General features: G+C 39.8%; 1 pseudogene; it reads left to right on the plus strand.

Moving 5' to 3' along the window:
* The window catches only part of LOC101350844 (natural killer cells antigen CD94-like), a 15,619-nt pseudogene that overhangs the window by 3,546 nt on the left and 2,341 nt on the right, over positions 1-9,732 (plus strand).

The raw sequence follows: 9,732 nt of genomic DNA on the forward strand, positions 1-9,732 counted from the left end.
ATGTTTCGAGGTGACACAAAGTAGCACCTGTTTGTTATTGGAAACCATTGTATGTATCTGGAATTTTTAATGTAATAGGCTTTATAGGTGTTGGTTCATAACCACGGGTTGTACGTAAGTAGGATGTTCACAACCCAGGGACCGCCTGGTGTGGGCACAACGTCCAGATCACACAATGTCCTGTTTCACAGAATGTGTCATGGACATTAAGCGATGCATGAGTGCACACAGTTGTATTCCTCTGAAACTGTTTGTCTCAGTAGTCTTAACCCCTAACTAATATCATAATCTTTAAGAAAAGCAGTTTAGCTCTATGACACAGAGAAACCTGAGGGGAGAGGTGAGTTTTGTTCATTGTGATTCTAATTTTTTAAAAATATCTTGACTCAGTTGAGAGAGGTCCTCTTTTCAAAAGCTCTCTTGACACTACATCCACAAGCTGCAGGCCTGAGGGTGGGTCAGTGGAGGCCAGATCCTTCCCCCACCCTTTCTGCCTCATTGTCAAGAAGAACTGCGCAATCTCAGTCACTTACCTGTGTTTACATTGAGTTGAAATCAACTCAAGTCAATGGGTTCTGTTTTTGGTTTTCGGTTGGCCTAGGTATGTTGAAAGACGAAAGACTCTTTAATTCCCATGTTTTGTACCATATGTTTGATCTCTCATCACAAAATGGGGTACTTGGCTCAGTGATGTCTGGATGGATCTCCAATTTTCTCTGAATCCCATTTATGAGAGCAAAGTGTTAAAAATAATCAAAACTCAATGAAATGTGAATGCAAGGTTTCTTCTGAACATTTATTCTATATGCATACAGGGAGACTATTTAGATTCCAGAAAAAGGAAATGGCTTGAAGAAGCTAGGTACAAGAGACTTAGAAGGAGAAGAGGAGGGAAGATCAACCATTGGCTAATCTTAACATGATGGATTGAACCCTGTCTTCTCCCCGTTACTGAGATCAACTGATAGCAGGTCACAAGATGATCTCTGGCTCTCTACCCAGGGATATGTTTAGAAATTCAAATTTAGTAAACCTGGCTTCAAACAGGAAAGAAAGGATTTGCAACTCTGGGTTAAAGAAAAGCCTCTGGCAGAATAAGTTGGGCCAAGGATTTCTTTAAAGTGAATATTTGGTTTCATGGGTAAGAAAATCCCAAAATCAAAGCAAGATATCTGCTATCAGCTTCTCTCTTTGACAGTTATGAATTGTGCTTCTTGGAATTTTCTTTTCTTTTTTTCCTTAGTTTTGTCTTTTTTCTTTAAAAAAAAAAAAAAAACAGTTAAACATGCATGTTCTTTTAAAATCCACAGTATAGAAGTGGTTATGATGAAAAATCAACTATTGTTTTTCCCACCTGTCCTTACTCTTGTCTTGCACCAAGGAAGCATTGACTTTCCTTGTGTTTTTACTGCTTCTATCAACTTTCTCTGTAAAGGAGTAAAATCCATTGCCACTCAGTCGATTCTGACTCCTAGGGACGGTATAGGACAGAGAACTGCTCCCTAAGGTTCCCAAGGAATGACTGGTGGATTTAAACTGCCAACCTTTTGATTCGCAGCTGTCATGGATTGAATCGTGTCCCCCCAAATATCTGCCAACTTGGCTGAGTCATGATTCCCAGTATTGTCTGATTGTACACCATCTTGTAATGTGATATAATTTCCTTATGTGTTGTAAACTCTATCACTATGAAGTAATAAGATGGATTAGTGGCAGTTATACTGATGAGATGGTGTTTTAAGCCAATCTCTTTTGAGATATACAAGAGAGAAGCGAGGAGAGACAGATGGGAACCTCATACCACCAAGAAAGCAGTGCCGGGAGCAGAGTGCATCCTTTGGACCTGAGGTTCCTGCCCGGAGATGCTCCCAGACCAAGGGAAGACTGATGCATCACAAAGACCTTCCTCCAGAGCCCACAGAGAGAGAAAGCCTTCTCCTGGAGCTGATGCCCTGAATTTGGACTTGTAACCTGCTAGACTGTGAGAATAAATTACTCTTTGTTGAAGCTATCCGCTTGTGTTTCTGTTACAGCAGCAGTAGATGACTAAGACAGCAGCTAAACACTAAACACTGGGCCACCAAGGCTCCGTGTAAAGGAACAGGAAAGTCTTTGGTTAGCCTTCCAGCCCAGGATAGATCTCAGACTCCTTTTGTTTAGTCAAACTAAAGTTCAGACATATTCTTTCTTTTCTACCTCACTATTTGAGTTCCATCTTTTTGTTACTGTTTTCTTTCTCTTTCTTTGCTGAGGGTTTACAGGTGTACCTGAATGTTGGAGATACAAGGATGTCTAGATGATATTGACTATGACAGATGCTTTTTGCTTTCTATGGGAATTATCTTCAGATACTGATGAGAATAATAGCCAAAGTATCCCCTGGGTGCAGAAAACGCATGCTCACCCATCAGAGAGTGAGGTGTCTTCAGACGTTTACTCAACTCCCATATTGATTCTGGACCTTGATGAAGGAAAGTGCTGGTGTGAGTGGAGGACAAGTGTGAGGGATGCAGCCTCTCCTCTCACAGCATGCTTCCTCCGTTTCTGTTTCTCTGACCTCTGTCTTTGATCTTTTTACCATCTTCAGCCATTGTTTATTCTCCTTTTCCTCATATCAAGGAATTTTTTCCTGGTCTTCATGATGGGGGACACCTTTCATTGACAGATTGTTTTTTTCAAATATTCATTAACAATGCATGCATATTAGAGAAACGAAATGAGCTGCAATATTTTTATATAAAATCCCAGATTCAATGATGTGAGAAGAGCAAGGCTGGTTCAACAGTTCTAGGGAAAAAGAAAGGAGCCCTTTTGGGACAACAGTAAAGTGCTTGGCTGTTAAATGAAGGGTTGACAGTTGGAACCCACTCAGTGGCTCTGCAGGAGAAAGACCTGGAGATGTGCTCTCATAAAATTTCATCCCAGCAAACCCTCTGGGGCAGTTCTCCTCTGTCACCTGAGGTGGCTGTGAGTCGAAATTGACTAGCGGTGCCTAACAACACAACAACAACAATAGCAAGGGGAAAGAAGCCCCCAGGCGCAGAGACGCAGGAGGCGGCCCAAGGTCTTCAGAATTTGTAGAGGTTTGAGTGGGGCGCTGACAATCTCTGCTACAAGGGCACAAGAGTGGTAGGGACATTGTGGTGTAAGTACAATTCAACTGCACACGCACCAAAATGAATCAGCAAGAGTTGGCAGATCAGAAAAAAATCTAAGGGAGATATTGATACAAATGCAGATATATAGATATCTCATTTGTGCCTTGAGTCTAGAGTTCATGAGTTGGGTATGACTTTGCAGGCTTTCTGCTTCTGAGTTACGAACAAAGATGAAAAAGAATGCAATAAATGATGTATCTCTCACCAGGCATGACTCTAAAAACTTCGAATAATTTTCCAATAAAGATACCTTGATAGTTTAAAAGTATATTAATAATTTCTACTGTATATTTTATTACAGTTCTCACAACTGTGTTACACCACAAAACTGAAGCTGAAAGAAAAATCCTAAACTCATATTTACTTAAGACATTTTTATATTTGGCAAAAGTGAGCAAAATTAGGCAGCTTTCTGCTTGTTCACAATTGTCTTACACTACAACCTACAAAGGACAGAATTCAAACGTGTCAAAGGATCACTTATAAACATAGTGCCTGTCAACTTGGATTTGCAAAAGAGCTGGATAAAGGAATTTCTGTGTTCCCATTCTCCAGTAAGGATCTAGATTTTAGAATTTTGATGGGTGCGTGGAGCAACTCTACATACACACGGGAGACAAGTTGAAAAGATGAAAAACTTTGGGCTGCATGGAAACTCAGAGATCCAACCACAGGTCTTGACTTTCTGATGAAAAACTCAATTTTAGAAAAAGGTAGAATATTCAAATCCTTAAAAAACAATCCCACAGAATTTATTATGGAGTTAATTTTGTATGGGGTAGATTGTATTTCCAGAGACCACATCCCAGATCAAGGACCCTGCTCTCAAGACGCCCAGTCTACCTGTCTGTCCCACATCTGAAATGCTCACTAGGTCCCTCTGTTGAGGATGACAATAAAAAAAAGTGTAAGCTGAAATATTAGCATATTATCTGAGTGAGATAACACTGTAAATAGTTAAAATCTTAGTTAAAATAAAATTTATTAGAGTAGCTGCAGGCATGTTCAAAGGACCTTAAGGAATGGAACATTGGAAAGTGAGGGGTTGAAAGAAGCCTTCAAGGTGAATGTGAGTGAGACACTGAAATGTGGGCTTAGACCAGGGGATAATGGGTGTGTGTGTGTGTGTGTTTATATGAACAGTGATGGGATGTTTGCCTATCCTGGCTGGTTCAAAGAGGCAGGGATGGGAACACAAAAATGGTTAGACAAACCACTCTGTGCAAAAGAAAAGAAATGGAAATCTACAGAAAATATAGGCACAGAGGAAGTGGGTTGATTAGGTGGGTGTGCTGCCTCTAAGAATGTGTGCTCTGGTGTAAAACTGCCTGTGTCTCAAACTTCAATGACCCTGGACAAGTTACTGACCCAGCTGGACCTCAGCTCACTCATTGCTAAATCAGGATATTTATAATATCTTCTTTATCTTGACAGTTTGATAAAGAAACAATTAATATTTGTAAAGTGCTTTATACTGTTTGGCACAATGTGAACACCCAGTAATTGTTTATTTTTATTAAAAGAAAAAAATTATTTGCAGAATTTTGTCACATGAAGCAAATTTATCTTCTTTTGTCCATGCTTTTATGTGGCTTAAACATATTTTTCTAGATTATTTTGATTTTCAAAGATTAAAAAACTCTCCCTCTCACCTTCTATTGTGCTAATCATAGGCTTTGTATTACAAATACACAGTGAGAATTTCCTGTATTGTGATTTCCGGAACATTTTAGAAGCTGGTAGTTTACTGCTTCTTGCTCATGCTACACATAGGTGGCTCACCAGTAGATGATTCAAGAACGTCATTCGAATACCCAATTTTTCTTTCTCTCTGATTTTACATTTTTTACATATACAGCTTTTGGATTCCTTAGCTTCCAGCCCAGCTCTGTGATCCAGCACAGCTCTTTCCAGCAAAGGCTCCTCGTGCCTTCCCTGCAACCACCGTGAAGCATCATTTCTCATGGCAGGTATGTGGGTCCCCAGTTCGGAATTTAAAACATAAAAATATCCAAAAAGGTACTGATGGGTGTGGCTGTCAGCAGGGCAGCGCTTTATGAGAAATAGGCACAGTTAATAGAGGGCACTATTAGGCTTGCCATGTGTCAGCGCTCGCCGCGGTGATTTGAATTTCCTGATTCTTCATTCTGCGACTTAGCAATCATTTTGTGAAGCTTTTCCAACAGGCTTAAAGAGAGGCTTCTGACAGAGGTACCTCAGTGTTCTGAATGAGAACTGAATTTACCAGGTTAAATTGTGATCAACATAATTCTATCATAGATTTAAAAAAAAACAAAAAAACTTTGCCTTTGAGTCGATTCCAACTCAAAGTGACCCTATAGGACAGAGTAGAACTGCCCCAGAAGGTTTCCTGGGAGTGGCTCATGGATTCCAGCTGCCGACCTTTTGTTTAGCAGTGGCTCCATCACAGATACAGAGAATGCTAAATTTTTTTTTTACACAGTGTGAATAAGTCCTATATCAAAAAAACATACCGTTTGTACTGTAACATGCAAAGATCCCTGAAATTAAGAAGTTGACCTATTACACTGCTGTGAATGAAAACATGACTCATGTCAGTGCGGTAATGTTAATGCAGAATCAGCGAAGGTTGATTTGTTCTAGGGCAAAAGTCTATAAGCAAGTAGTCTTGAGTATGAGCAAATGTACTGTTCTTGTCATAAAGACTGTTTATATATCATAATTCAATATACTGGGAAAGGAACTCAGGTCCCCGAGGTGTTAGCCATACATTGGTTGTAGAATTTGTCCAACCAGGTTCAGAGCGCTCCTGTTTCACGTCTTCCCTGTAAGACCTCCGCAGAGCTACCAGCAGGAAGACATTTCTCAGAGCAGAGCCTGCGTTAAGATGAGCAGAAGGGCACACTCCCGAATAGAGCTATTGTCAGTGACAGTGACAGAATGTGCTAAATGCAAGACTCTGGGCCTGGACAGGATTTAATTTGCCTTCTGATGTGGCTATTTACTCACTTTGACACCATGAAAAAATCACATTATTCTTGGACTCTCAATTTTCTCATCTACCTAGGCGATCACACTCTCTACCTTGTGATTTGGTTGAGAGAATAAAGGAGTCTGTTCTGGAAGCTCATAAACCATACATTGGAGCCTCTTGCTGTCTTCTTACTCCAGAACTCTATGCTCTTTGCCAGTTTAAAAAATAACTGGTAAATGGACTTACTGTCTTCTAGAGACAGAATTGATAGAGCAGTAAATGGCTGACTAATCTCACTGAAGATTAGAGGCCACTGGGCAAAGACATTGGTGTTGGTTAAAGCTCCCAATGGAATGGTTTCGGTTCTTCACTTTCATTAGCAAAATGACTATCTTATCAAATCAAAAAAATCTTTTTGGAACCGTTCTAATTGACTTCTGTTTTTAAAAAATTCAGTCCCCGTGTCTGTTGTTTAAGTCTTCACCTTATCTCTGTTTTTCTTCAGCTTTTCAGACCACGCCATGGAGACTGATTTCTGCGATCTTAGGAGGAGTGTGTCTTTTGTTGATGGCTACTTTGGGAATTTTGGTGAAAATGTGTGAGTTTCTCTATGCAAGTCTTTATAAGGATCAAAAGCATGATAAAACCATTTAGCAAGACAGGTTTCATTTTACTGATGTGTAGTATTTTATTATCTCATGGACACACTTAAGTCTGAACCTAATTATGTGAATTTTTGATCATTTCTTACAGCATTCTCTCCAGGACCCACCAAAGGACTCCAGGAAGGTAGGCTCTAAGTTTTGGAAATCTTGTTGTTGGTACTAAAACCAAACCACACCCATTGCCTTCGAGTTGATTCCGACTCTTAGTGACGCTATAGGATAGAGTAGAACTGCCCCAGAGGGTTTCCAAGGAGCCATTGGTGGACTTGAACTGCTAACCTTTGGGTTAGCAGACGAAGCTCTTAACCACTATGCCAGCAGGGTTTTCTTATTGTTGGTAGAAGAGAAAAATGGATAGTTTCTTGTTATTCCCACACACGGCTTGATGGAATATTACACAGTCATATGAGTTCCCCTTCCTAGTTACAAGACATTCTCGTTCCGTTGTTCTCTAATGTAAAAATGATTATATAACATTGAGTGTACCTCACTTATATGTTAAAGTAATAAAGATAACATTACTTTGAAATGACAGCTATTTTTTCTCATAGAAGTGCTCATCATTAAGCAACAAATTAGAAAAAAAACAACAGTAAATATCAGAGCTAATCCTGATTACCTGCCTGTGTTTGCTCCTAGGCCATACCTTCCTATCTATTTGCATTTGCTTCTGCTGGAACCTGGGACTCAGAAATTACTGCCCACATTCTGCATTCCTAAATCCTACTTATCCAGTGAGAGTCAGACATTCTTAAATGTTGTTTCTTATGTGCTCCTCACCTTCTGTAATCTTCTAGAACTTCATTCACATTTTAACTTTGGAGCCATTCATTTGGTGACCATTTGAATGACTACCATGTGCCATGACTTTTCTCACTGAGGATAAGAAACCCTGAAGACACTCTCTCTGATAACCTGCATTATCAGATTTCAAGTTAATTGCTTTATTTATCTTGATTTTTGAAAAAACATGTATAACAGAATTGCACCAATGCATTGGTTTTTTTTTTTTTTTTCCTCTTTGAACTTAGGAAATATGCTAAAATGCTTTCTCCATTTAAATCTCTCTGATTTATTTAAGGAGCCCTGGTGACGCAGTGGTTAGGCACTCAGCTGCTAACCTAAAGGTCAGCGATTTGAACCCACCAGATGCTCCACAGGAGAAAGACGTGGATGTCTACTTCTGTAAAGATTACACCTTTGTAAATCCTATGAGTTATCAAATCAACTCTGTGCTATATAAGTTGCTATGAGTCAGAATCAGCTCAACCGCACTGGGTTTGGTTTGGTTTTGATTTATTTAACTCCTGTTTACTCAGCTTAGCTCAGCTTTGGCTCAGTTGTTAAAAAAAAAAAAAAAAGGATTTTTCTAACTTCCTCCATTTCATGTTCTGCTGCACACTGTTTTATATATGAAATTTCTTTTGCGTACCTACCAAAATTATTATTCAATGGAATTAATAAGTGATTGGAAATTGTATAATTCCACCTCTGTCTCTAGAATATGATCTCCCTGAGGAAAAAGGTCATATCTGACTTGGTCACGTGTACATTTATAGTAGAATCTCAGAATATTTCTAGAAAAAATGAACAAATGACAAATGACTTTTGAATGAGTAGATAGCATTGAAATGTTGAAATGTTCAGTGCCGTCAATCACGTTTGATTTTTTCCCTTAGATTCTGACTGCTGTTCTTGTCCAGAGAAGTGGATTGGGTACCGATGCAGCTGCTATTTCATTTCTAATGAAAGAAAAACCTGGGCAGAAAGTAGGAATTCCTGTGCTTCTCAGAATTCCAGTCTACTTTGGCTGAAAAGCAGAGATGAATTGGCATGTACTTTATTTTGGTTTCCCACATTTTGTTTGGCCTAGAAAACTATAACATCAAACTAAGCTGAATCTTTTTTTATTTTTTATTATTATTTTTGATTGTACTTTAGATGAAGGTTACAGAACAAATAGTTTCTCATTAAACATTTAGGACACATATTGCTTTATGACAATGTTTAACATCCCCATGTGTCAACACTGTCCCCTCTCAATCTCGGGTTCCCTATTACAAGCTTTCCATTCCCTCCTGCCTTCTCGTCCTTGCACATGGACTGGTGTGCCCCTTTAGTCTCGTTTTGTTTTATGGGGCTAATCTTTGGCTGAAGTGTGAACCTCGGGAGTGACTTCATCACTAAGTTAAAGGGTGTCCGGGGCCATACTCTCGGGGTTTCTCTCGCCTCTGTCAGGCCAGTAAGTCTGGTCTTTTTTTGTGAGTTAGAATATTGTTCTACATTTTTCTCCAGCTCTGTCCAGAACCTTCTGTTGTGATCCCCGTCAGAGCAGTCTGTGGTGGTAGCCGGGCACCATCTAGTTGTACTGGACTCAGTCTGATGGAGGCCGTGGTAGCTGTGGTCCATCAGTCCTTTGGACTCATCTTTCCCTTGGATCTTCTTTTCTTAGTCTCACCTGCTCCCGAAGGGGTGAGCCCAGTGGAGTATCTTAGATGGCCGCTCACAGGTTCTTAAGACCCCAGACGCTACTCACCAAGATAGAATGTAGAACATTTTCTTTATAAAATGTGTCATGCCAATTGAGCTAGATGTTCCCTGAGACCATGGTCCCCACAACCCTCTGCCCAGCAATTCAGACCCTCAGGGAGTTTGGATGTATCTATGGAGCTTCCATGACCTTTCCTTGTCCAAGTTGTGCTGGCTTCCCCAGTACTGTGTACTGTCTTACCCTTCACCAAAGTTATAGCTTATCTATTGTCTATTTAGTATTCCCCCCCCACCCCTCTCATTCGTCTTAACCAACATTGTTTATTTTTGTGTGTAAAATTTTTCATGAGTTTTCACACTGGAAGTCTCATACAATATTTGTCCTTTTGTGATTGACTTATTTCACTCAGCATAATGTCCTCCAGTTTCATCCATGTTATGAGATGCTTCACAGATTCATCTT

This window comes from Trichechus manatus, unplaced genomic scaffold, assembly GCF_000243295.1.
Source record: "Trichechus manatus latirostris isolate Lorelei unplaced genomic scaffold, TriManLat1.0 scaffold00160, whole genome shotgun sequence".
Lineage (NCBI taxonomy): Eukaryota > Metazoa > Chordata > Mammalia > Sirenia > Trichechidae > Trichechus > Trichechus manatus.